Below are 26,701 nucleotides of genomic sequence, written 5' to 3' on the forward strand. Positions count from 1 at the left end.
CACACCTTTCAGAAAGACATCTAATATCGGTCTTAAAGACTCTAGGGGTACATCTACCTGCGTATGAGAGAGAGCCTTCCAGCCCGGCTGCTGGTGGGACGTGTGTGACTGCACTAAAAATAGCTGTGTAGATCAGGAGTTTTCAACTTTTTTTCATTTGTGGACCCCTAAAAAATTTCAAATGGAGGTGCGGACCCCTTTGGAAATCTTAGATGCAGTCTGTGAGCCCCCAGCGGTCTGCGGACCACCAGCTGAAAACCACTGTTCTATGGTAACGTCACCCTTTCGCGGACCCCTTAGACTAGAGGTCCCCAAACTGCGGCGCATGTCCCCATGGGGGGGCACAGAGGAACATTCAAGGGGGTGCGGTGGGCCTGGGCCTGGGTGGGGAGGGAGTGCCGCCTGGGCCTGGGTGGGGAGGGAGTGCCGCCCAGCCCTCCCCGCCCCCAAACTAGATGCGGCTCTGCACTGGCTGGGGGCCTGGCTTCCGGCCCCCATAATGGCCTGGCTGCAGCTCCGCTCCCGGCCCCACCCTCTCCCCCAGCCTCGGCCCCTGGCTGCTGCTCTGCTCCTGGCCCAGGGCTGAGGTTGAGGCTGGGAGAGGCCACCAACTCCCCAGTAAGCTGTGTCAAAATTGAATCACCCTCGTGGCTAAGAAACCGCATCTTATTTCAAGGCTGAATTTGTCCAGCTTCAGCTTCCAGCCATTAGATATTGTTATGCCTTTACCAACAAGACTGAAAAACCTCCTGCTATCAGTGTGTAAGTAGCTATACTCAATGATCAAGTGTCTGTTCAACCTTCTCTCACTGCAAGCCTTGTTTTCTAGCCCCTGGATCATTTTGCAGCCCCTCCTTTGAACTGGTTCCAGTATTTCCACACCTTACTTGAAGTAAAAGACACCAAAAGTGGACACAGTATTTTAGTAGTGGTCTTACCTCCACCATACACAGGCACGATCTCTTCCCTCCTTCTGCTTGATGTTCCCTTTTTCATACACCCAGGATCGAATTGGTCCTTTAAGCCACAGCATTGCAATGACAGTTTAGGTTGAGGCGATTATCCTGGATGCCTTTCTAAAAGACACGTCACAGTGCAAAAAGAAGTTATGGCCTTGATGAAGAAATTATTGGATGAGTTTCTCTGGGTTGGGTTTTGCAGGAGCTCAGACTAAATGATTATAACAGTTCCTCCTGGCTATGGATGTATGAAGCCTTTGATGCTCAACATCACATGCCAATGGTCACACTAAACACCACCTTGGAGGCCCAGAGGGCCAGAAAGACAGAGGCCTTTCCTCTGGTTACCCTCTGCTAGGGTGGCCAGATCGCAAGTGTGGGGGAGGGGTACAGCTGCATATAGAAGACAAAGTCCCTAATATTGGGACGTCTGGTCACCATACCCTCTGCCTAACAAGCTACCCTAATGTCATTAATATGAGTTTCCTGCATGCCCGCCATGCCCAGATCCAGCTGCTCCAAAGCACTGAACATCAAGCACCTCCTGGTGTTGATCCTCCATGGGACCACAGTGTCACAGATAATGTGTGTGTGTGTGTGTATAAGATCCAAAATTGCAAGACAAGTCACCTATGACACCAAGTGAGAAGGCAAGAAGGTAGATGCGATGTTTCATATTGACACTAAATATTTATGCTCTCATTCAACCTGAAGCCATTGAGCTTAAGGTAGGAATCAGTGGGAAGAAATTCTATGGCCTCTGTAATGCAGGAGGTCGGACTAGACGGTCATAATGATCCTAATTGGTCTTAAGACCTATGACTTGGATCCTCAGCTTGAATCAGAATAGCACTCCAGTACAGGTACGTGGCCCCACTGACTCCGGTGGAGCTATGGCCAATTTATACCAGCTGGGGATCTGGCCCATGGACAGGATGGGCCCACTGGCTTGACCCAGGGTGGCAACTCCTGTCCAGTGCTGCCAAGCCCACACAATTAAAAAATCACAAATCAGGCCCCCAAAATCGTGAGATTGGCGTAAACATCATGAGATTTTAAAATCATCCATTGGGTTCTTCTTCTTCTTTGCTGTCTGGGGTTTGAACATTTTTGCTGCACTAGGGTCACGTTTGTAACCTTTTCTAGAAAATGAAAGCGGAGAGTCTCATAAAACCACTTGACTGTGGGAGTGAGAAGGCAGAATGAGCCATGTCTACACGTATGTGTGGTGAAGACGCTCTGTGGCGATGGGAGAGAGCTGTCCCGTCAGCATAAAAGAAACCACTCCCGCGAGCAGCATAAGCTATGTGGGGAGGAAAAACTCTCCCACCAACATAGCGCTGTGCACACAAGCGCTGATGTCCGTGTAATTTATGTACTAGGGGCACCTTAGAGACTAAGGCTGCTACTCTGAAAAGTGTAATTTATGTCGCTCAGGGGGCGGAATATTCACACCCTTGAGCGACATTCGTTTTGCCGACATAGGCGGTAGTGGAGACAAAGCTTACATCATAATTCCGTACGGTCATGAGCAATACCATTAGGGGAGTTGTACCACTTCAATTATATCAACACAAAGTGCCTGGGTGACTTAGAAACCTACTTCCTGTTTTCAAAGGTGTGCTCCAGGCCAACGACCACTGGGGTTGTGACCTGTGTCCTACGGCCTGACCTAGCTCAGCCTCTCTTGATTCTCAAAACCCTGGGATTGCTGCAGGATGAAAAAGTGAGTGTGAAAGTCTGGGCTGCAGCAGGGTGTGGTGGAGGAAAGATTAAGAGGCAAGGAGGGTGTGACAGGGAGAAAGAGGAATGGGAGGATCTAGGGGAGGAGAAGGAAGAAATTGCCTCTCACTGCAATTGCGTTATCAGGGCTTGGAACAATAAGGTGGGCAGTGCCCAGCACAGCATACAGTATAAATATAGTGCTCAGCCTTGCCATCTCCCACGGAGCGTGCCAGACCAGAAACAACTCCACTCCAGAGAGAGTAAAGAAGCAAAGATGAAGGTGTCATACGTGGCAGCTTTCCTCATAGGGCTCTTCTCCCTGGAGAGCACCAGAGCAGCTCCATTGGTGAGATGATGTACTTATTATTTCCATTACAATAGCACTTAGAGGGTCCCTCTGAAACCAGGACCCTGATTTGCCGGGCGCTGCCCTGACACAGGGGAGACAGTCCCTGCCCACACTCTGGTGAGGATTCATTGTGCCGGGTGTTCAACAGACGCACAGCGAGGGGCAGACCTGGAACCACCTGGAATCAGGGCCCCCTAAGGTGCTGCACAGACACACCATGAGGGCAGGACTGCAAAACTGGCCCATGTAGGAGGCAGGATACCAGACTAGAGGGGCCCATTCCTCTGTTTCAGCTCCGGGCAGGATATCAGGGTCCACTGGCCCATCGGTCTCACCGGGAGCAGCAGTTCTTAAGTTACTGTGTGATGTGACCTCTGGTAGCCTGGTGGGGGGCTGAGCAGCATGCAGTCCTAACTTTTCTTTCTGTTGATGCAGAAAAACCAGTTGTGGTCGGTGGTGAGTATCAGCTGGTCCTCTTTGCTATCAGACTTCAATGCTTTGCCTCAGCAGTATCCTCACTAACAGCACAACTGTTTGCCGGCAAAACCCTCTAGGCAACTGCCCCCCTGCCCTGCTCTACCCATTAATCTGGCGTGGTGAAACAAATTATACAGCCTTGGAATGTCTGTTTTTTTCCTGAGGATTATCTATAGGAGTGACTAGAATGATGTTAGGAGCAGGGCCACGCTGTTGTAAATGGCCAATAGAACTACTGGAGTCAATGAGGCCAGCTCTCCCAGATGATGTAAATTGTCTGTAGCTCCATTTGGTCAATGGATAATCAGGAGGGGGCTTCTAGAGGTTACCGTAAAACACAGAATAAATACCCCTCATCTAACAGGGCTCTGGTAGCTTCAGTAATGACAATGTGGGCAATAGCAGCTTTAATGACAACAGCATAAATATCAGTGATTCCCTCCTCATGTCATGTAGCTTTATACATATCAGGTCAAACAACCCTGTTCCAGCTGGTTTCTTGTCTGGTAAAGGTTACCAAGCAAGTAGCATTTCTTGCAGTTTTTCCATGTTACAAAGGCAATTCAGAAATGGCACCTGCTGCAGGGGGCTTACGAAAATCTCCGCAGGCTTATGGCAGGTTGAGCATCTCTGCCAGAGCTCCCCTGCATGGCTATAAATACGCCCCAAGGGGATTTCCAATATCGCCCAGAAGACACTGCTGCTTGGAGCTACTTTAGAAGATCCCCAACCCATATGAACACAGAGTAGGTCACAGGAGGTTTATGGGTGATTGCAAGGGGCTGATGGGAGGTTGACAACTCACAGTTCCCTTGGGCACCCATAAAATTTCTAAAGAGGGGTGATTTCGGTAATCACACACACTACACTGCACCTAAAAACCAAGCTAGATGGACTCATTTCTCTGCTCCAGCTTAGGCAGGGATATCAAGATAGACTGGGCCATTGCTCTGATCGGGTGTGGCAATTCTTCAGTTACTCAGTGACATAACCCCTGACACCCTGGTGGGGAGTTGAACAGTACGCTTTGCTAACTTTTCCTTCCCTTGAAGCAGAACAACCAGTTCTGGTCAGTGGTGACTATCATCAGTCATCTTTGCTATCAGACTATCGTGCTTTGCCTCCAGGGCATCCTGAATCACTGCTCACTAACAGCCAAATCCTTTGCTGGCGAAATTATCTAGGCAACTGACTTCCTGCCCCTCTTTACCCCATCAGTCAGGTTGGGGTAACAAATTTGCAGCACTGGGATATCGCAGATTTACCAAGAGTTATCTCTTGGTTTCCGGCATGTTGGGGCCAGATCCCCAGTTGATGTAAATTTGATGTAGCTTCATTGCAATCAACAGGGCCAGGTTCCCACTGGTGTAAATTGTCCAGAGAAGCACTGGAATCAATATGCCACATAACCAGATGCTAGAAATTGTCCATGGCCCCACTGGGTCGATGGAATATCCATTGCAGCCCTATAGGTGTTACCAAAATAAACATAAACATTCCTCATCTTGCAGGAGTCTGGAAGTGTAAACACCGGCAACGTTGGAGATGGCAGCTTTGACGACAACAGCGTAAGTACCCATGCCATGTAGCTTCACACACATCAGTGAATGGATCCCGTTTCAGCTAGTTTGATGTCTGTTACCGTACGCCTGTGAGTAGCATTGGCTGCATTTGCCCATGTTGCGAAGGCAGCAAGGAATGTCCTCCTGCTTCACAGGGCTTATGAATATCTCCCAGGGCTTATAGCAGTTTGACCTTCTCTCACACAGTCCCTGGGGTAGCAATGAGAAATGCCAGAAGAATTTTTCCATATTGCTCAGAAGACACTTCTGCTGCGAGCTACCTCAGGGGTTCACTAGGGGAACACATATTTGGAAGGCTGATATGAGATTGCCAGGGTTGAAGGGAGGTTGCCGTCCCCACAGTTCCTTTGGGCACCCATGAAATGTCCTGCAAGAGAGTCTTTGACATCACCCACAATGCATTGCACCTGGGAGATATCCCAAGAGCTTTGGGATACCTGCTCATCCCCACTTGGGGCCTCATGAGAATTTCCCATGGCCTCACGGAAGATGAACTCTTCTTCTACAAATCCACTCGATAGGCAGGAAGTGTCCCACAGTTACTTTGGGTGCCCACAAAATATCTCACCAGAGATCCTTCCGAAATCACACGAAATGCACTGCTCTTGGCAACAGTCCTTGGAACTCAGGGTAAATTGTGGCCTATCTTGGCTGACTCCTTTGCTAGTAGACTAAATTTGCATCATCTCATCTGAGTGGGAATAACATGCGGCTTGTTTCTTGTGGCACAATAAAGGAGACCTAGATAGCTATGAATAAGAAACCTACTTAGCTGTGAGAGGTTATCAGCATAGTATAAGAGCTGAAGTTGTAGATTAGCACCAAGGAGATATTACCTAGGTTTGTGGCATTCATCAGGCCAGCACTGGAAGAGTGGGCGTTTTAGGAGATATGATTGAGGGGCCCATTCCACTGTTCCAATCTGGGGAGGGTCATCAGGGTAGATTGACCTATTGCTCAGATCTGCTGTGGCTATTCTTAAGTTACTAGATGGTACAAACTCTGCTATCCTGGTGAGGGGTTGAACAGGGGGCATTCCTAACTTCTCTTTCTGTTGCAGCAAAACAACCAGTTCTGGTCAGTGGTGAGTATCAACAGTTATCTTTGCTATCCGACAATCTTGCTTTGCCTCAATACTATTCTGTATCGCTGCTCACTAACAGCCCGATCTTTTGCTGGCAAAGCCCTCGAGGCAATTGCCGTCCTGACCCCTTTGATCCCGTCAGTTGGGCTTGCTATAACAAATCTGCAGTCTTGGGATGTCGGAGTTTTACCAAGGATTATCTCTTGATTTCCACCGGTGGATGAGAATGATGATGGGGGCAGACGCCCAGTTCATGTAAATTTGCCGTAGCTTCATAGAAATCCATGGGGCCAGGTTCCCACTGGTGCAAATTGTCCAGAGAAGCACTGAAATCAATATGCCACATCCCCAGATGCTGTAAATTCTCCATGGCCCACTGGGTCGATGGAATATCCGTTGCAGCCCTATAGGTGTTACCAAAATATACATAATAAACATTCCCCATCTTGCAGGACTCCGGAAGTGTAAAGACCGGCAACGTTGGAGACGGCAGCTTTGACGACAACAGCGTAAGTACCAGAGATTACCTCTCCATGCCATGTAGCTTCACACACATCAGTGAATGGATCCCGTTTCAGCTAGTTTGATGTCTGTTCACATATGCCTGTGAGTAGCATTGGCTGCATTTGCCCATGTTGCGAAGGCAGCAAGGAATGTCTTCCTACTCCACAGGGCTTATGACTATCTCCAGAGGCGTATAGCAGGTTGACCGCCTCTTCCACAGTGCCAGGGCAGCAATGAGGCATGCCAGAAGAAGCTTTTTGACATGACTCAGAATGCACTTTTCCTGGGAGCTATCTCAGGGGGTTCCCAGGTGAACAAATATTTGGGAGGTTTATATGAGATTGCCAGGACAGATGTGACGTTTTCATATCCACAATTCCTTTGGGCACCCCCGAAATAGCCTGAAAGAGAGTCTTTGACATCACCCACAATGAATTGCACCTGGGAGATATCCCAAATTTTTCGGATTCATCCTCATCTCCACTGGGGGCCTCATGAGAATTTCCCATGGTCTCATGGTAGATGATCTCTTCTCCTACAAGTCTACTGGATAGGCATGAAGTGTCTCACAGTTCCTTTGCACACCCACTAAATCTCTTACAAGAGATCCTTCCAAAATTACACGTAATGCACTGTTTTTGGCAAGAGTCGTAGGAACGGAGCGCAAATTGAGGCCTATCTTGGCTGACTCTTTGCTATTAGATTAAATTTGCATCATCTCATCTGAGTGGGAAAAAATGCGGCTTGTTTCTTGTGGAATAATAAAGGAGACCCACATATCTATGAATAAGGAACGTCCTCAGCTGTGAGGGGATCTCAGAATAGTATAAGAGCTGAAGTTGTAGATTGGCACTGAGGAGATATTACCTATGTCTACGGCATTGCTGAGGCCAGCATTGGAATACCGGTCCTTTTAGTAGAGATGATTGGGGGGGCCCATTCCTCTGTTCCAGCCCGGGGAGGGACATCATGGTAGCTTGACCGATTGATCTGATCTGGTGTGGCTGTTTTGAAGTTACTAGATGGTACAACCTCTGCTATCCTGGTGGGGAGTTGAACAGGGGAGTCTTTGACATCACCCACAATGCATTGCACCTGGGAGATATCCCAAGAGTTTTGGGATACCTGCTCATCCCCACTTGGGGCCTCATGAGAATTTCCCATGGCCTCATGGAAGATGATCTGTTCTTCTACAAGTCCACTCGATAGGCAGGAAGTGTCCCACAGTTACTTTGGGTGCCCACAAAATATCTCATCAGTGACCCTTCCGAAATCACACGAAATGCACTGCTCTTGGCAAGAGTCCTTGGAACTCCATGTAAATTGTGGCTTATCAAGGATACCCTGGCTGACTCCTTTGCTATTAGATAAAATTTGCATCGTGTCACCTGACTGAGAATAACATGTGGCTTGTTTCTTGTGGAATAATAAAGGAGACCCACATATCTATGAATAAGGAACGTCCGCAGCTGTGAGGGGATCTCAGCATAGTATAAGAGCTGAAGTTGTAGATTAGCACTGAGGAGATATTACCTATGTCTATGGCATTGCTGAGGCCAGCCCTGGAGTAGTGGGCCTTTTAGGAGATATGACTGAGGAGCCCATTCCTGTGTTCCAGCCCGGGGAGGGACATCAGGGTAGCTTGACCGATTGCTCTGATCTGGTGTGGCTGTTTTGAAATTACTAGATGGTACAACCCCTGCTATCCTGGTGGGGAGTTGAACAGGGGGCATTCCTAACTTCTCTTTCTCTTGTAGAAAAACAACCAGTTCTGGTCAGTGGTGAGTATCAGCAAAAATCTTTGCTATCGCTCTAACATGCTTTGCCTCAATACTATTCTATATCGCTGCTCACTAACAGCCCAACCCTTTGCTGGCAAAGGCCTCTACGTAATTTCCATTCTGACCCCTTTGATCCCATGAGTTGGGCTTGGTATAACAAATCTGCAGCCTTGTGATGTCGGAGCTTTACCAAGGATTATCTCTTGGTTTCCACCGGTGGATGAGAATGATATTGGGGCCAGATCCCCAGTTCATGTAAATTTGCTGTAGCTTCAAAGAAATCAACAAGGCCAGGTTCGCACTGGTGTAAATTGTCCATAGAAGCACTGGAATCAATACGCCACATCCCCAGGTGCTAGAAATTGTCCATGGCCCTGTGGGATCAATAAACTAACCGTTGGAGCCCTATAGGTGTTACCACAATACACAAAACAAACATTCCCCATCTTGCAGGACTCCGGAAGCGTAAACACCGGCAACGTGGGCGACGGCAGCTTTGATGACAACAGCGTAAGTACAGGAGATTACCTCTCCACGCCATGTAGGTTCACATACAGTGAATGACCCCGTTTCAGCAAATTTGATATTTGGTAATCTTTCGCTGCGAGTAGCATTGGGTGCGTTTGCCCAGGTTGGAAAGGTGGTAAGGAATGTCCTCCAACTCCACAGAGCTTATGAATATCTCCAGAGGCTTATAGCAGGTTGACCTCCTCTTCCACAGTCCCCGGGGTAGCAATGAGGCATGCCAGGAGAGGCTTTTTGACATGACTCAGAATGCACTTTTCCAGGGAGCTACCTCAGGGGGCTCCCAGGTGAACAAATATTTGGGAGGCTTATATGAGATTGCCAGGGTTGATGGGAGGTTGTCATATCCACTATTCCTTTGGGCAACCCTGAAATAGCCGGAAAGAGGGTCTTTGACATCACCGACAATGAATTGCACCCGGGAGATATCCCAAATTTTTTGGATTCATCCCCATCCGCACTGGGGGCCTCATGAGAATTTCACATGGTCTCATGGAAGGATGATCTCTTCTCCTACAAGTCCGCTGGACAGGCATGAAGTGTCTCACAGTTCCTTTGGTCACCCACTAAATCTCTCACAAGAGATCCTTCCGAAATCACATTGAATGCCCTGCTCTTGGCAGCAGTCCTAGGAATGGAGGGCAAATTGTGTCCTATCCAGGATTCCTTTGGCTGACTCCTTTGGTATTAAAATAAATTTGCATCATGTCATCTGAGTGGGAATAATACTTGGGTTGTTTTTGTGGCATAATAAAGGAGACCTAGATATCTATGAATAAGAAACCTATTTATGTGTGAGGAATTCTCAGCAATGTATAAAACCAAAATGTTAGAGTAGCATCGAGGAGATATTACCTATGTCTTTGGTATTGATCAGGCCAGCACTGGAAGAGTGGGCCTTTTAGGAGATAGGATTGAGGGGCCCATTCCACTGTTCTAATCTGGGGAGGGTCATCAGGGTAGATTGACCTATTGCTCTGATCTGCTGTGGCTATTCTTAAGTTACTAGATAGTACAACCTCTGCTACCCTGATGGGGAGTTGAATAGGGGGCATTCCTAACTTCTCTTTCTCTTGTAGAAAAACAACCAGTTCTGGTCAGTGGTGAGTATCAGCAGTTATCTTTGCTATCGGTCTAATGTGTTTTGCCTCAATACTATTCTGTATCGCTGCTCACTAACAGCTCAACCCTTTGCTGGCAAAGCCCTCCAGGCAATTGCTGTCCCGACCCCTTTGATCCCATCACTTGGGCGTGGTGTAACAGATCTGCAGCCTTGGGATGTTGGAGCTTTACCAAGGATTATCTCTTGATTTCCACCGGTGGATGAGAATGATGTTGGGGGCAGATGCCCAGTTCATGTAAATTTGCCGTAGCTTCATAGAAATCCACAGGGCCTGGCTGCCACTGGTGCAAATTGTTCAGAGAATCACTGGAATCAATACGCCACATTCCCAGACGCTAGAAATTGTCCATGGCCGCACTGGTGTGATGGAATATGTGTTGCAGCCCTATAGGTGTTACCACAATACACATAATAAACATTCCCCATTTTGCAGGACTCCGGAAGTGTAAAGACCGGCAACGTGGGAGACGGCAGCTTTGACGACAACAGCGTAAGTACCAGAGATTACCTCTCCATGCCATGTAGCTTCACACACATCAGTGAATGGATCCCGTTTCAGCTAGTTTGATGTCTGTTAACGTACGCCTGTGAGTAGCATTGGCTCCATTTGCCCATGTTGCGAAGGCAGCAAGGAATGTCCTCCTACTCCACAGGGCTTATAACTATCTCCAGAGGCTTATAGCAGGTCGCCTCTTCCACAGTCCCCGGGATAGCAATGAGGCATGCCAGAAGAAGCTTTTTGACATGACATAGAATGCACTTCTGCTGGGAGATATCTCAGGGGGTCCCCAGGTGAACAAATATTTGGGAGGCTTATAGGAGAGATGTGAGGTTGTCATATCCACAATTCCTTTGGGCACCCCTGAAATATCCTGAAAGAGAGTCTTTGACATCACCCACAATGAATTGCACCTGGGAGATATCCCAAATTTTTCGGATTCATCCTCATCCCCACTGGGGGCCTCATGAGAATTTCCCATGGTCTCATGGTAGATGATCTCTTCTCCTACAAGTCTACTGGATAGGCATGAAGTGTCTCACAGTTCCTTTGGGCACCCACTAAATCTCTCACAAGAGATCCTTCCGAAATTACACGTAATGCACTGCTTTTGGCAAGAGTCGTAGGAACGGAGGACAAATTGAGGCCTATCTTGGCTGACTCCTTTTCTATTAGATTAAATTTGCATCATCTCATCTGAGTGGGATTAACATGCGGCTTGTTTCTTGTGGAATAATAAAGGAGACCCACATATCTATGAATAAGGAACGTCCTCAGTTGTGAGGGGATCTCAGCATAATATAAGAGCTGAAGTTGTAGATTAGCACTGAGGAGATATTACCTATGTCTACGGCATTGCTGAGGCCAGCATTGGAATACCGGTCCTTTTAGTAGAGATGATTGGGGGGCCCATTCCTCTGTTCCAGCCTGTGGAAGGTCATCAGGGTAGCTTGACCGATTGCTCTGATCTGGTGTGGCTGTTTTGAAGTTACTAGATGGTGCAACCTCTGCTATCCTGGTGGGGGGTTGAACAGAGGGCATTCCTAACTTCTCTTTCTGTTGTAGAAAAACAACCAGTTCTGGTCAGTGGTGAGTATCAGCAGTTATCTTTGCTATCGGACTGACATGTTTTGCCTCAATACTATTGACACTAAACTGGGAGGAGAGGTAGATACGCTGGAGGGTAGGGATAGGATACAGAGGGACCTAGACAAATTGGAGGATTGGGCCAAAAGAAATCTGATGAGGTTCAATAAGGATAAGTGCAGGGTCCTGCACTTAGGACCGAAGAACCCGATGCACAGCTACAGACTAGGGACCGAATGGCTAGGCAGCAGTTCTGCGGAAAAGGACCTAGGGGTGACAGTGGACGAGAAGCTGGATATGAGTCAGCAGTGTGCCCTTGTTGCCAAGAAGGCCAATGGCATTTTGGGTTGTATAAGTAGGGGCATTGCCAGCAGATCAAGGGATGTGATCGTTCCCCTCTATTCGACACTGGTGAGGCCTCATCTGGAGTACTGTGTCCAGTTTTGGGCCCCACACTACAAGAAGGATGTGGAAAAATTGGAAAGAGTCCAGCGGAGGGCAACAAAAATGATGGGGGAACTGGAACACATGACTGATGGGGAGAGGCTGAGGGAACTGGGATTGTTTAGTCTGTGGAAGAGAAGAATGAGGGGGGATTTGATAGCTGCTTTCAACTACCTAAAGGGGGTTCCAAAGAGGTTGGCTCTAGACTGTTCTGAGTGGTAACAGATGACAGAATAAGGAGTAATGGTCTCAATTGCAGTGGGGGAGATTTAGGTTGGATATTAGGAAAAACTTTTTCACTAGGAGGGTGGTGAAACACTGGAATGCGTTACCTAGGGAGGTGGTGGAATCTCCTTCCTTAGAAGTTTTTAAGGTCAGGCTTGACAAAGCCCTGGCTGGGACGATTTAATTGGGGATCGGTCCTGCTTTGAGCAGGGGGTTGGACTAGATGACCTCCTGAGGTCCCTTCCAACCCTGATATTCTATGATTTTATGATTGTATGATTCTATTCTGTATCTCTGCTCACTAACAGCCCAACCCTTTGCTGGCAAAGCTCTCGAGGCAATTGCCGTCCAGACCCGTTTGATCCCATCAGTCGGGCTTGCTATAACAAATCTGCAGCCTTGGGACGTCGGAGCTTTACCAAGAATTATCTCTTGATTTCCACCCATGGATGAGAATGATGTTGAGGGCAGATGCCCAGTTCATGTAAATTTGCCGTAGCTTCATAGAAATCCACAGGGCCTGGCTGCCACTGGTGCAATTGTTCAGAGAATCACTGGAATCAATACGCCACATTCCCAGAAGCTAGAAATTGTCCATGGCCGCACTGGTGTGATGGAATATGTGTTGCAGCCCTATAGGTGTTACCACAATACACATAATAAACATTCCCCATCTTGCAGGACTCCGGAAGCGTAAACACCGGCAACGTGGGCGACGGCAGCTTTGACGACAACAGCGTAAGTACCAGAGATTATCTTTCCAAGCTATGTAGTTTCACACACATCAGTGAATGGACCCCATTTCAGCTACTTTGAGGTCTGGTAACGTTTACCTGCGTGGAGCAATGGCTGCGTTTGCCCATGTTGCGAATGTGGCATGGACAGTCCTTCTACTGCACAGAGTTGATGAATATCTCCCAGGGCTTATAGCAGTTTGACCTTCTCTCACACAGTCCCTGGGGTAGCAATGAGAAATGCCAGAAGAGGTTTATTGATTTTGCTCAGAAGACACTTCTGCTGGGAGCTACCTCAGAGGGTCACGAGAGGAACACATATTTGGAAGGCTTATAGGAGATTGCCAGGACGGAGGGGAGGTTGCCGTCCCCACAGTTCCTTTGGGCACCCATGAAATATCCTGCAAGAGAGTCTTTGACATCACCCACAATGCATTGCACCTGGGAGATATCCCAAGAGTTTTGGGATACCTGCCCATCCCCACTTGGGGCCTCATGAGAATTTCCCATGGCCTCATGGAAGATGATCTGTTCTTCTACAAGTCCACTCGATAGGCAGGAAGTGTCCCACAGTTACTTTGGGTGCCCACAAAATATCTCATCAGTGATCCGTCCGAAATCACACGAAATGCACTGGTCTTGGCAACAGTCCTTGGAACTCCATGTAAATTGTGGCTTATCAAGGATACCCTGGCTGACTCCTTTGCTATTAGATAAAATTTGCATCGTGTCACCTGACTGAGAATAACATGTGGCTTGTTTCTTGTGGAATAATAAAGGAGACCCACATATGTATGAATAAGGAACGTCCTCAGCTGTGAGGGGATCTCAGAATAGTATAAGAGCTGAAGTTGTAGATTAGCACTGAGGAGATATTACCTATGTCTATGGCATTGCTGAGGCCAGCCCTGGAGTAGTGGGCCTTTTAGGAGATATGACTGAGGAGCCCATTCCTGTGTTCCAGCCCGGGGAGGGACATCAGGGTAGCTTGACCGATTGCTCTGATCTGGTGTGGCTGTTTTGAAGTTACTAGATGGTACAACCCCTGCTATCCTGGTGGGGAGTTGAACAGGGGGCATTCCTAACTTCTCTTTCTCTTGTAGAAAAACAACCAGTTCTGGTCAGTGGTGAGTATCAGCAGAAATCTTTGCTATCGGTCTAACGTGTTTTGCCTCAATACTATTCTGTATCGCTGCTCACTAACAGCCCAACCCTTTGCTGGCAAACCCCTCCAGGCAATTGCTGTCCTGACCCCTTTGATCCCATCACTTGGGCTTGGTGTAACAGATCTGCAGCCTTGGGATGTTGGAGCTTTACCAAGGATTATCTCTTCGTTTCCATCCGTGGATGAGAATGATGTTGGGGGCAGATGCCCAGTTCATGTAAATTTGCCGTAGCTTCATAGAAATCCACAGGGCCTGGCTGCCACTGGTGCAAATTGTCCAGAGAATCACTGGAATCAATACGCCACATTCCCAGATGCTAGAAATTGTCCATGGCCGCACTGTTGTGATGGAATATGTGTTGTAGCCCTATAGGTGTTACCACAATACACAAAACAAACATTCCCCATCTTGCAGGACTCCGGAAGTGTAAAGACCGGCAACGTTGGAGACGGCAGCTTTGACGACAACAGCGTAAGTACCAGAGATTACCTCTCCATGCCATGTAGCTTCACACACATCAGTGAATGGATCCCGTTTCAGCTAGTTTGATGTCTGTTAACATATGCCTGTGAGTAGCATTGGCTGCATTTGCCCATGTTGCGAAGGCAGCAAGGAATGTCCTCCTACTCCACAGGGCTTATGACTATCTCCAGAGGCTTATAGCAGGTTGACCGCCTCTTCCACAGTGCCAGGGCAGCAATGAGGCATGCCAGAAGAAGCTTTTTGACATGACTCAGAATGCACTTTTCCTGGGAGCTACCTCAGGGGGTTCCCAGGTGAACAAATATTTGGGAGGTTTATATGAGATTGCCAGGACAGATGTGACGTTTTCATATCCACAATTCCTTTGGGCACCCCCGAAATAGCCTGAAAGAGAGTCTTTGACATCACCCACAATGAATTGCACCTGGGAGATATCCCAAATTTTTCGGATTCATCCTCATCTCCACTGGGGGCCTCATGAGAATTTCCCATGGTCTCATGGTAGATGATCTCTTCTCCTACAAGTCTACTGGATAGGCATGAAGTGTCTCACAGTTCCTTTGCACACCCACTAAATCTCTTACAAGAGATCCTTCCAAAATTACACGTAATGCACTGTTTTTGGCAAGAGTCGTAGGAACGGAGTGCAAATTGAGGCCTATCTTGGCTGACTCTTTGCTATTAGATTAAATTTGCATCATCTCATCTGAGTGGGAAAAAATGCGGCTTGTTTCTTGTGGAATAATAAAGGAGACCCACATATCTATGAATAAGGAACGTCCTCAGCTGTGAGGGGATCTCAGAATAGTATAAGAGCTGAAGTTGTAGATTGGCACTGAGGAGATTTTACCTATGTCTACGGCATTGCTGAGGCCAGCATTGGAATACCGGTCCTTTTAGTAGAGATGATTGGGGGGCCCATTCCTCTGTTCCAGCCCGGGGAGGGACATCATGGTAGCTTGACCGATTGATCTGATCTGGTGTGGCTGTTTTGAAGTTACTAGATGGTACAACCTCTGCTATCCTGGTGGGGAGTTGAACAGGGGAGTCTTTGACATCACCCACAATGCATTGCACCTGGGAGATATCCCAAGAGTTTTGGGATACCTGCTCATCCCCACTTGGGGCCTCATGAGAATTTCCCATGGCCTCATGGAAGATGATCTGTTCTTCTACAAGTCCACTCGATAGGCAGGAAGTGTCCCACAGTTACTTTGGGTGCCCACAAAATATCTCATCAGTGACCCTTCCGAAATCACACGAAATGCACTGCTCTTGGCAAGAGTCCTTGGAACTCCATGTAAATTGTGGCTTATCAAGGATACCCTGGCTGACTCCTTTGCTATTAGATAAAATTTGCATCGTGTCACCTGACTGAGAATAACATGTGGCTTGTTTCTTGTGGAATAATAAAGGAGACCCACATATCTATGAATAAGGAACGTCCGCAGCTGTGAGGGGATCTCAGCATAGTATAAGAGCTGAAGTTGTAGATTAGCACTGAGGAGATATTACCTATGTCTATGGCATTGCTGAGGCCAGCCCTGGAGTAGTGGGCCTTTTAGGAGATATGACTGAGGAGCCCATTCCTGTGTTCCAGCCCGGGGAGGGACATCAGGGTAGCTTGACCGATTGCTCTGATCTGGTGTGGCTGTTTTGAAGTTACTAGATGGTACAACCTCTGCTATCCTGGTGGGGAGTTGAACAGGGGGCATTCCTAACTTCTCTTTCTCTTGTAGAAAAACAACCAGTTCTGGTCAGTGGTGAGTATCAGCAAAAATCTTTGCTATCGGTCTAACATGCTTTGCCTCAATACTATTCTATATCGCTGCTCACTAACAGCCCAACCCTTTGCTGGCAAAGGCCTCTACGTAATTTCCATTCTGACCCCTTTGATCCCATGAGTTGGGCTTGGTATAACAAATCTGCAGCCTTGTGATGTCGGAGCTTTACCAAGGATTATCTCTTGGTTTCCACCGGTGGATGAGAATGATATTGGGGCCAGATCCCCAGTTCATGTAAATTTGCTGTAGCTTCAAAGAAATCAACAAGGCCAGGTTCGCACTGGTGTAAATTGTCCATAGAAGCACTGGAATCAATACGCCACATCCCCAGGTGCTAGAAATTGTCCATGGCCCTGTGGGATCAATAAACTAACCGTTGGAGCCCTATAGGTGTTACCACAATACACAAAACAAACATTCCCCATCTTGCAGGACTCCGGAAGCGTAAACACCGGCAACGTGGGCGACGGCAGCTTTGATGACAACAGCGTAAGTACAGGAGATTACCTCTCCACGCCATGTAGGTTCACATACAGTGAATGACCCCGTTTCAGCAAATTTGATATTTGGTAATCTTTCGCTGCGAGTAGCATTGGGTGCGTTTGCCCAGGTTGGAAAGGTGGTAAGGAATGTCCTCCAACTCCACAGAGCTTATGAATATCTCCAGAGGCTTATAGCAGGTTGACCTCCTCTTCCACAGTCCCCGGGGTAGCAATGAGGCATGCCAGGAGAGGCTTTTTGACATGACTCAGAATGCACTTTTCCAGGGAGCTACCTCAGGGGGCTCCCAGGTGAACAAATATTTGGGAGGCTTATATGAGATTGCCAGGGTTGATGGGAGGTTGTCATATCCACTATTCCTTTGGGCAACCCTGAAATAGCCGGAAAGAGGGTCTTTGACATCACCGACAATGAATTGCACCCGGGAGATATCCCAAATTTTTTGGATTCATCCCCATCCGCACTGGGGGCCTCATGAGAATTTCACATGGTCTCATGGAAGGATGATCTCTTCTCCTACAAGTCCGCTGGACAGGCATGAAGTGTCTCACAGTTCCTTTGGTCACCCACTAAATCTCTCACAAGAGATCCTTCCGAAATCACATTGAATGCCCTGCTCTTGGCAGCAGTCCTAGGAATGGAGGGCAAATTGTGTCCTATCCAGGATTCCTTTGGCTGACTCCTTTGGTATTAAAATAAATTTGCATCATGTCATCTGAGTGGGAATAATACTTGGGTTGTTTTTGTGGCATAATAAAGGAGACCTAGATATCTATGAATAAGAAACCTATTTATGTGTGAGGAATTCTCAGCAATGTATAAAACCAAAATGTTAGAGTAGCATCGAGGAGATATTACCTATGTCTTTGGTATTGATCAGGCCAGCACTGGAAGAGTGGGCCTTTTAGGAGATAGGATTGAGGGGCCCATTCCACTGTTCTAATCTGGGGAGGGTCATCAGGGTAGATTGACCTATTGCTCTGATCTGCTGTGGCTATTCTTAAGTTACTAGATAGTACAACCTCTGCTACCCTGATGGGGAGTTGAATAGGGGGCATTCCTAACTTCTCTTTCTCTTGTAGAAAAACAACCAGTTCTGGTCAGTGGTGAGTATCAGCAGTTATCTTTGCTATCGGTCTAATGTGTTTTGCCTCAATACTATTCTGTATCGCTGCTCACTAACAGCTCAACCCTTTGCTGGCAAAGCCCTCCAGGCAATTGCTGTCCCGACCCCTTTGATCCCATCACTTGGGCGTGGTGTAACAGATCTGCAGCCTTGGGATGTTGGAGCTTTACCAAGGATTATCTCTTGATTTCCACCGGTGGATGAGAATGATGTTGGGGGCAGATGCCCAGTTCATGTAAATTTGCCGTAGCTTCATAGAAATCCACAGGGCCTGGCTGCCACTGGTGCAAATTGTTCAGAGAATCACTGGAATCAATACGCCACATTCCCAGACGCTAGAAATTGTCCATGGCCGCACTGGTGTGATGGAATATGTGTTGCAGCCCTATAGGTGTTACCACAATACACATAATAAACATTCCCCATTTTGCAGGACTCCGGAAGTGTAAAGACCGGCAACGTGGGAGACGGCAGCTTTGACGACAACAGCGTAAGTACCAGAGATTACCTCTCCATGCCATGTAGCTTCACACACATCAGTGAATGGATCCCGTTTCAGCTAGTTTGATGTCTGTTAACGTACGCCTGTGAGTAGCATTGGCTCCATTTGCCCATGTTGCGAAGGCAGCAAGGAATGTCCTCCTACTCCACAGGGCTTATAACTATCTCCAGAGGCTTATAGCAGGTCGCCTCTTCCACAGTCCCCGGGATAGCAATGAGGCATGCCAGAAGAAGCTTTTTGACATGACATAGAATGCACTTCTGCTGGGAGATATCTCAGGGGGTCCCCAGGTGAACAAATATTTGGGAGGCTTATAGGAGAGATGTGAGGTTGTCATATCCACAATTCCTTTGGGCACCCCTGAAATATCCTGAAAGAGAGTCTTTGACATCACCCACAATGAATTGCACCTGGGAGATATCCCAAATTTTTCGGATTCATCCTCATCCCCACTGGGGGCCTCATGAGAATTTCCCATGGTCTCATGGTAGATGATCTCTTCTCCTACAAGTCTACTGGATAGGCATGAAGTGTCTCACAGTTCCTTTGGGCACCCACTAAATCTCTCACAAGAGATCCTTCCGAAATTACACGTAATGCACTGCTTTTGGCAAGAGTCGTAGGAACGGAGGACAAATTGAGGCCTATCTTGGCTGACTCCTTTTCTATTAGATTAAATTTGCATCATCTCATCTGAGTGGGATTAACATGCGGCTTGTTTCTTGTGGAATAATAAAGGAGACCCACATATCTATGAATAAGGAACGTCCTCAGTTGTGAGGGGATCTCAGCATAATATAAGAGCTGAAGTTGTAGATTAGCACTGAGGAGATATTACCTATGTCTACGGCATTGCTGAGGCCAGCATTGGAATACCGGTCCTTTTAGTAGAGATGATTGGGGGGCCATTCCTCTGTTCCAGCCCGGGGAGGGACATCAGGGTAGCTTGACCGATTGATCTGATCTGGTGTGGCTGTTTTGAAGTTACTAGATGGTACAACCTCTGCTATCCTGGTGGGGAGTTGAACAGGGGAGTCTTTGACATCACCCACAATGCATTGCACCTGGGAGATATCCCAAGAGTTTTGGGATACCTGCCCATCCCCACTTGGGTCCTCATGAGAATTTCCCATGGCCTCATGGAAGATGATCTGTTCTTCTACAAGTCCACTCGATAGGCAGGAAGTGTCCCACAGTTACCTTGGGTGCCCACAAAATATCTCATCAGTGATCCTTCCGAAATCACACGACATGCACTGCTCTTGGCAACAGTCCTTGGAACTCCATGTAAATTGTGGCTTATCAAGGATACCCTGGCTGACTCCTTTGCTATTAGATAAAATTTGCATCGTGTCACCTGACTGAGAATAACATGTGGCTTGTTTCTTGTGGAATAATAAAGGAGACCCACATATGTATGAATAAGGAACGTCCTCAGCTGTGAGGGGATCTCAGCATAGTATAAGAGCTGAAGTTGTAGATTAGCACTGAGGAGATATTACCTATGTCTATGGCATTGCTGAGGCCAGCCCTGGAGTAGTGGGCCTTTTAGGAGATAGGACTGAGAAGCCCATTCCTCTGTTCCAGCCCGGGGAGGGACATCAGGGTAGCTTGACCGATTGCTCTGATCTGGTGTGGCTGTTTTGAAGTTACTAGATGGTACAACCCCTGCTATCCTGGTGGGGAGTTGAACAGGGGGCATTCCTAACTTCTCTTTCTCTTGTAGAAAAACAACCAGTTCTGGTCAGTGGTGAGTATCAGCAAAAATCTTTGCTATCGGTCTAACATGCTTTGCCTCAATACTATTCTATATCGCTGCTCGCTAACAGCCCAACCCTTTGCTGGCAAAGGCCTCTACGTAATTTCCATTCTGACCCCTTTGATCCCATCAGTTGGGCTTGGTGTAACTGATCTGCAGCCTTGTGATGTCGGAGCTTAACCAAGGATTATCTCTTCGTTTCCACCCGTGGATGAGAATGATGTTGGGGGCAGATGCCCAGTTCATGTAAATTTGCCGTAGCTTCATAGAAATCAACAGGGCCAGTTTCGCACTGGTGTAAATTGTCCATAGAAGCACTGGAATCAATATGCCACATCCCCAGGTGCTAGAAATTGTCCATGGCCCTGTGGGATCAATAAACTAACCTTTGGAGCCCTATAGGTGTTACCACAATACACAAAACAAACATTCCCCATCTTGCAGGACTCCGGAAGCGTAAACACCGGCAACGTGGGTGACGGCAGTTTTGACGACAACAGCGTAAGTACAGGAGATTACCTCTCCACGCCATATAGGTTCACATACAGTGAATGATCCCGTTTCAGCTAGTTTGATGTTTGGTAATCTTTCGCTGCGAGTATCATTGGGTGCGTTTGCCCATGTTAGAAAGGCTGCAAGGAATGACCTCCAACTCCACAGAGCTTATGAATATCTCCAGAGGCTTATAGCAGGTTGACCTCCTCTTCCACAGTCCCCGGGGTAGCAATGAGGCGTGCCAGGAGAGGCTTTTTGACATGACTCAGAACAAATGCACTTTTCCTGGGAGCTACCTCAGTGGGTTCCCAGGTGAACAAATATTTGGGAGGCTTATATGAGATTGCCAGGGTTGATGGGAGGTTGTCATATCCACTATTCCTTTGGGCAACCCTGAAATAGCCGGAAAGAGGGTCTTTGACATCACCGACAATGAATTGCACCTGGGAGATATCCCAAATTTTTCGGATTCATCCTCATCTCCACTGGGGGCCTCATGAGAATTTCCCATGGTCTCATGGTAGATGATCTCTTCTCCTACAAGTCTACTGGATAGGCATGAAGTGTCTCACAGTTCCTTTGCACACCCACTAAATCTCTTACAAGAGATCCTTCCAAAATTACACGTAATGCACTGCTTTTGGCAAGAGTCGTAGGAACGGAGCGCAAATTGAGGCCTATCTTGGCTGACTCTTTGCTATTAGATTAAATTTGCATCATCTCATCTGAGTGGGAAAAAAATGCGGCTTGTTTCTTGTGGAATAATAAAGGAGACCCACATATCTATGAATAAGGAACGTCCTCAGCTGTGAGGGGATCTCAGAATAGTATAAGAGCTGAAGTTGTAGATTGGCACTGAGGAGATATTACCTATGTCTACGGCATTGCTGAGGCCAGCATTGGAATACCGGTCCTTTTAGTAGAGATGATTGGGGGGCCCATTCCTCTGTTCCAGCCCGGGGAGGGACATCAGGGTAGCTTGACCGATTGCTCTGATCTGGTGTGGCTGTTTTGAAGTTACTAGATGGTACAACCTCTGCTATCCTGGTGGGGAGTTGAACAGGGGGCATTCCTAACTTCTCTTTCTCTTGTAGAAAAACAACCAGTTCTGGTCAGTGGTGAGTATCAGCAAAAATCTTTGCTATCGGTCTAACATGCTTTGCCTCAATACTATTCTATATCGCTGCTCACTAACAGCCCAACCCTTTGCTGGCAAAGGCCTCTACGTAATTTCCATTCTGACCCCTTTGATCCCATGAGTTGGGCTTGGTATAACAAATCTGCAGCCTTGTGATGTCGGAGCTTTACCAAGGATTATCTCTTGGTTTCCACCGGTGGATGAGAATGATATTGGGGCCAGATCCCCAGTTCATGTAAATTTGCTGTAGCTTCAAAGAAATCAACAAGGCCAGGTTCGCACTGGTGTAAATTGTCCATAGAAGCACTGGAATCAATATGCCACATCCCCAGGTGCTAGAAATTGTCCATGGCCCTGTGGGATCAATAAACTAACCGTTGGAGCCCTATAGGTGTTACCACAATACACAAAACAAACATTCCCCATCTTGCAGGACTCCGGAAGCGTAAACACCGGCAACGTGGGCGACGGCAGCTTTGATGACAACAGCGTAAGTACAGGAGATTACCTCTCCACGCCATGTAGGTTCACATACAGTGAATGACCCCGTTTCAGCAAATTTGATATTTGGTAATCTTTCGCTGCGAGTAGCATTGGGTGCGTTTGCCCAGGTTGGAAAGGTGGTAAGGAATGTCCTCCAACTCCACAGAGCTTATGAATATCTCCAGAGGCTTATAGCAGGTTGACCTCCTCTTCCACAGTCCCCGGGGTAGCAATGAGGCATGCCAGGAGAGGCTTTTTGACATGACTCAGAATGCACTTTTCCAGGGAGCTACCTCAGGGGGCTCCCAGGTGAACAAATATTTGGGAGGCTTATATGAGATTGCCAGGGTTGATGGGAGGTTGTCATATCCACTATTCCTTTGGGCAACCCTGAAATAGCCGGAAAGAGGGTCTTTGACATCACCGACAATGAATTGCACCCGGGAGATATCCCAAATTTTTTGGATTCATCCCCATCCGCACTGGGGGCCTCATGAGAATTTCACATGGTCTCATGGAAGGATGATCTCTTCTCCTACAAGTCCGCTGGACAGGCATGAAGTGTCTCACAGTTCCTTTGGTCACCCACTAAATCTCTCACAAGAGATCCTTCCGAAATCACATTGAATGCCCTGCTCTTGGCAGCAGTCCTAGGAATGGAGGGCAAATTGTGTCCTATCCAGGATTCCTTTGGCTGACTCCTTTGGTATTAAAATAAATTTGCATCATGTCATCTGAGTGGGAATAATACTTGGGTTGTTTTTGTGGCATAATAAAGGAGACCTAGATATCTATGAATAAGAAACCTATTTATGTGTGAGGAATTCTCAGCAATGTATAAAACCAAAATGTTAGAGTAGCATCGAGGAGATATTACCTATGTCTTTGGTATTGATCAGGCCAGCACTGGAAGAGTGGGCCTTTTAGGAGATAGGATTGAGGGGCCCATTCCACTGTTCTAATCTGGGGAGGGTCATCAGGGTAGATTGACCTATTGCTCTGATCTGCTGTGGCTATTCTTAAGTTACTAGATAGTACAACCTCTGCTACCCTGATGGGGAGTTGAATAGGGGGCATTCCTAACTTCTCTTTCTCTTGTAGAAAAACAACCAGTTCTGGTCAGTGGTGAGTATCAGCAGTTATCTTTGCTATCGGTCTAATGTGTTTTGCCTCAATACTATTCTGTATCGCTGCTCACTAACAGCTCAACCCTTTGCTGGCAAAGCCCTCCAGGCAATTGCTGTCCCGACCCCTTTGATCCCATCACTTGGGCGTGGTGTAACAGATCTGCAGCCTTGGGATGTTGGAGCTTTACCAAGGATTATCTCTTGATTTCCACCGGTGGATGAGAATGATGTTGGGGGCAGATGCCCAGTTCATGTAAATTTGCCGTAGCTTCATAGAAATCCACAGGGCCTGGCTGCCACTGGTGCAAATTGTTCAGAGAATCACTGGAATCAATACGCCACATTCCCAGACGCTAGAAATTGTCCATGGCCACACTGGTGTGATGGAATATGTGTTGCAGCCCTATAGGTGTTACCACAATACACATAATAAACATTCCCCATTTTGCAGGACTCCGGAAGTGTAAAGACCGGCAACGTGGGAGACGGCAGCTTTGACGACAACAGCGTAAGTACCAGAGATTACCTCTCCATGCCATGTAGCTTCACACACATCAGTGAATGGATCCCGTTTCAGCTAGTTTGATGTCTGTTAACGTACGCCTGTGAGTAGCATTGGCTCCATTTGCCCATGTTGCGAAGGCAGCAAGGAATGTCCTCCTACTCCACAGGGCTTATAACTATCTCCAGAGGCTTATAGCAGGTCGCCTCTTCCACAGTCCCCGGGATAGCAATGAGGCATGCCAGAAGAAGCTTTTTGACATGACATAGAATGCACTTCTGCTGGGAGATATCTCAGGGGGTCCCCAGGTGAACAAATATTTGGGAGGCTTATAGGAGAGATGTGAGGTTGTCATATCCACAATTCCTTTGGGCACCCCTGAAATATCCTGAAAGAGAGTCTTTGACATCACCCACAATGAATTGCACCTGGGAGATATCCCAAATTTTTCGGATTCATCCTCATCCCCACTGGGGGCCTCATGAGAATTTCCCATGGTCTCATGGTAGATGATCTCTTCTCCTACAAGTCTACTGGATAGGCATGAAGTGTCTCACAGTTCCTTTGGGCACCCACTAAATCTCTCACAAGAGATCCTTCCGAAATTACACGTAATGCACTGCTTTTGGCAAGAGTCGTAGGAACGGAGGACAAATTGAGGCCTATCTTGGCTGACTCCTTTTCTATTAGATTAAATTTGCATCATCTCATCTGAGTGGGATTAACATGCGGCTTGTTTCTTGTGGAATAATAAAGGAGACCCACATATCTATGAATAAGGAACGTCCTCAGTTGTGAGGGGATCTCAGCATAATATAAGAGCTGAAGTTGTAGATTAGCACTGAGGAGATATTACCTATGTCTACGGCATTGCTGAGGCCAGCATTGGAATACCGGTCCTTTTAGTAGAGATGATTGGGGGGCCATTCCTCTGTTCCAGCCCGGGGAGGGACATCAGGGTAGCTTGACCGATTGATCTGATCTGGTGTGGCTGTTTTGAAGTTACTAGATGGTACAACCTCTGCTATCCTGGTGGGGAGTTGAACAGGGGAGTCTTTGACATCACCCACAATGCATTGCACCTGGGAGATATCCCAAGAGTTTTGGGATACCTGCCCATCCCCACTTGGGTCCTCATGAGAATTTCCCATGGCCTCATGGAAGATGATCTGTTCTTCTACAAGTCCACTCGATAGGCAGGAAGTGTCCCACAGTTACCTTGGGTGCCCACAAAATATCTCATCAGTGATCCTTCCGAAATCACACGACATGCACTGCTCTTGGCAACAGTCCTTGGAACTCCATGTAAATTGTGGCTTATCAAGGATACCCTGGCTGACTCCTTTGCTATTAGATAAAATTTGCATCGTGTCACCTGACTGAGAATAACATGTGGCTTGTTTCTTGTGGAATAATAAAGGAGACCCACATATGTATGAATAAGGAACGTCCTCAGCTGTGAGGGGATCTCAGCATAGTATAAGAGCTGAAGTTGTAGATTAGCACTGAGGAGATATTACCTATGTCTATGGCATTGCTGAGGCCAGCCCTGGAGTAGTGGGCCTTTTAGGAGATAGGACTGAGAAGCCCATTCCTCTGTTCCAGCCCGGGGAGGGACATCAGGGTAGCTTGACCGATTGCTCTGATCTGGTGTGGCTGTTTTGAAGTTACTAGATGGTACAACCCCTGCTATCCTGGTGGGGAGTTGAACAGGGGGCATTCCTAACTTCTCTTTCTCTTGTAGAAAAACAACCAGTTCTGGTCAGTGGTGAGTATCAGCAAAAATCTTTGCTATCGGTCTAACATGCTTTGCCTCAATACTATTCTATATCGCTGCTCGCTAACAGCCCAACCCTTTGCTGGCAAAGGCCTCTACGTAATTTCCATTCTGACCCCTTTGATCCCATCAGTTGGGCTTGGTGTAACTGATCTGCAGCCTTGTGATGTCGGAGCTTAACCAAGGATTATCTCTTCGTTTCCACCCGTGGATGAGAATGATGTTGGGGGCAGATGCCCAGTTCATGTAAATTTGCCGTAGCTTCAGAGAAATCAACAGGGCCAGTTTCGCACTGGTGTAAATTGTCCATAGAAGCACTGGAATCAATATGCCACATCCCCAGGTGCTAGAAATTGTCCATGGCCCTGTGGGATCAATAAACTAACCTTTGGAGCCCTATAGGTGTTACCACAATACACAAAACAAACATTCCCCATCTTGCAGGACTCCGGAAGCGTAAACACCGGCAACGTGGGTGACGGCAGTTTTGACGACAACAGCGTAAGTACAGGAGATTACCTCTCCACGCCATATAGGTTCACATACAGTGAATGATCCCGTTTCAGCTAGTTTGATGTTTGGTAATCTTTCGCTGCGAGTATCATTGGGTGCGTTTGCCCATGTTAGAAAGGCTGCAAGGAATGACCTCCAACTCCACAGAGCTTATGAATATCTCCAGAGGCTTATAGCAGGTTGACCTCCTCTTCCACAGTCCCCGGGGTAGCAATGAGGCGTGCCAGGAGAGGCTTTTTGACATGAC

The 26,701-nt window shown here is 47.4% G+C and overlaps 1 long non-coding RNA gene across 1 annotated transcript; it reads left to right on the forward strand.

Moving 5' to 3' along the window:
• The first annotated feature begins 2,931 nt into the window (after positions 1–2,931).
• Positions 2,932–6,684, forward strand: LOC125625981 (uncharacterized). The gene is made up of 5 exons (XR_012665903.1): positions 2,932–3,030; positions 3,469–3,489; positions 5,022–5,078; positions 6,154–6,177; positions 6,630–6,684. It is a non-coding gene; the product is annotated as an uncharacterized LOC125625981 (long non-coding RNA).
• Positions 6,685–26,701: the final 20,017 nt, after the last annotated feature.

Source organism: Caretta caretta, chromosome 24 (assembly GCF_965140235.1).
Source record: "Caretta caretta isolate rCarCar2 chromosome 24, rCarCar1.hap1, whole genome shotgun sequence".
Taxonomy (NCBI): domain Eukaryota; kingdom Metazoa; phylum Chordata; order Testudines; family Cheloniidae; genus Caretta; species Caretta caretta.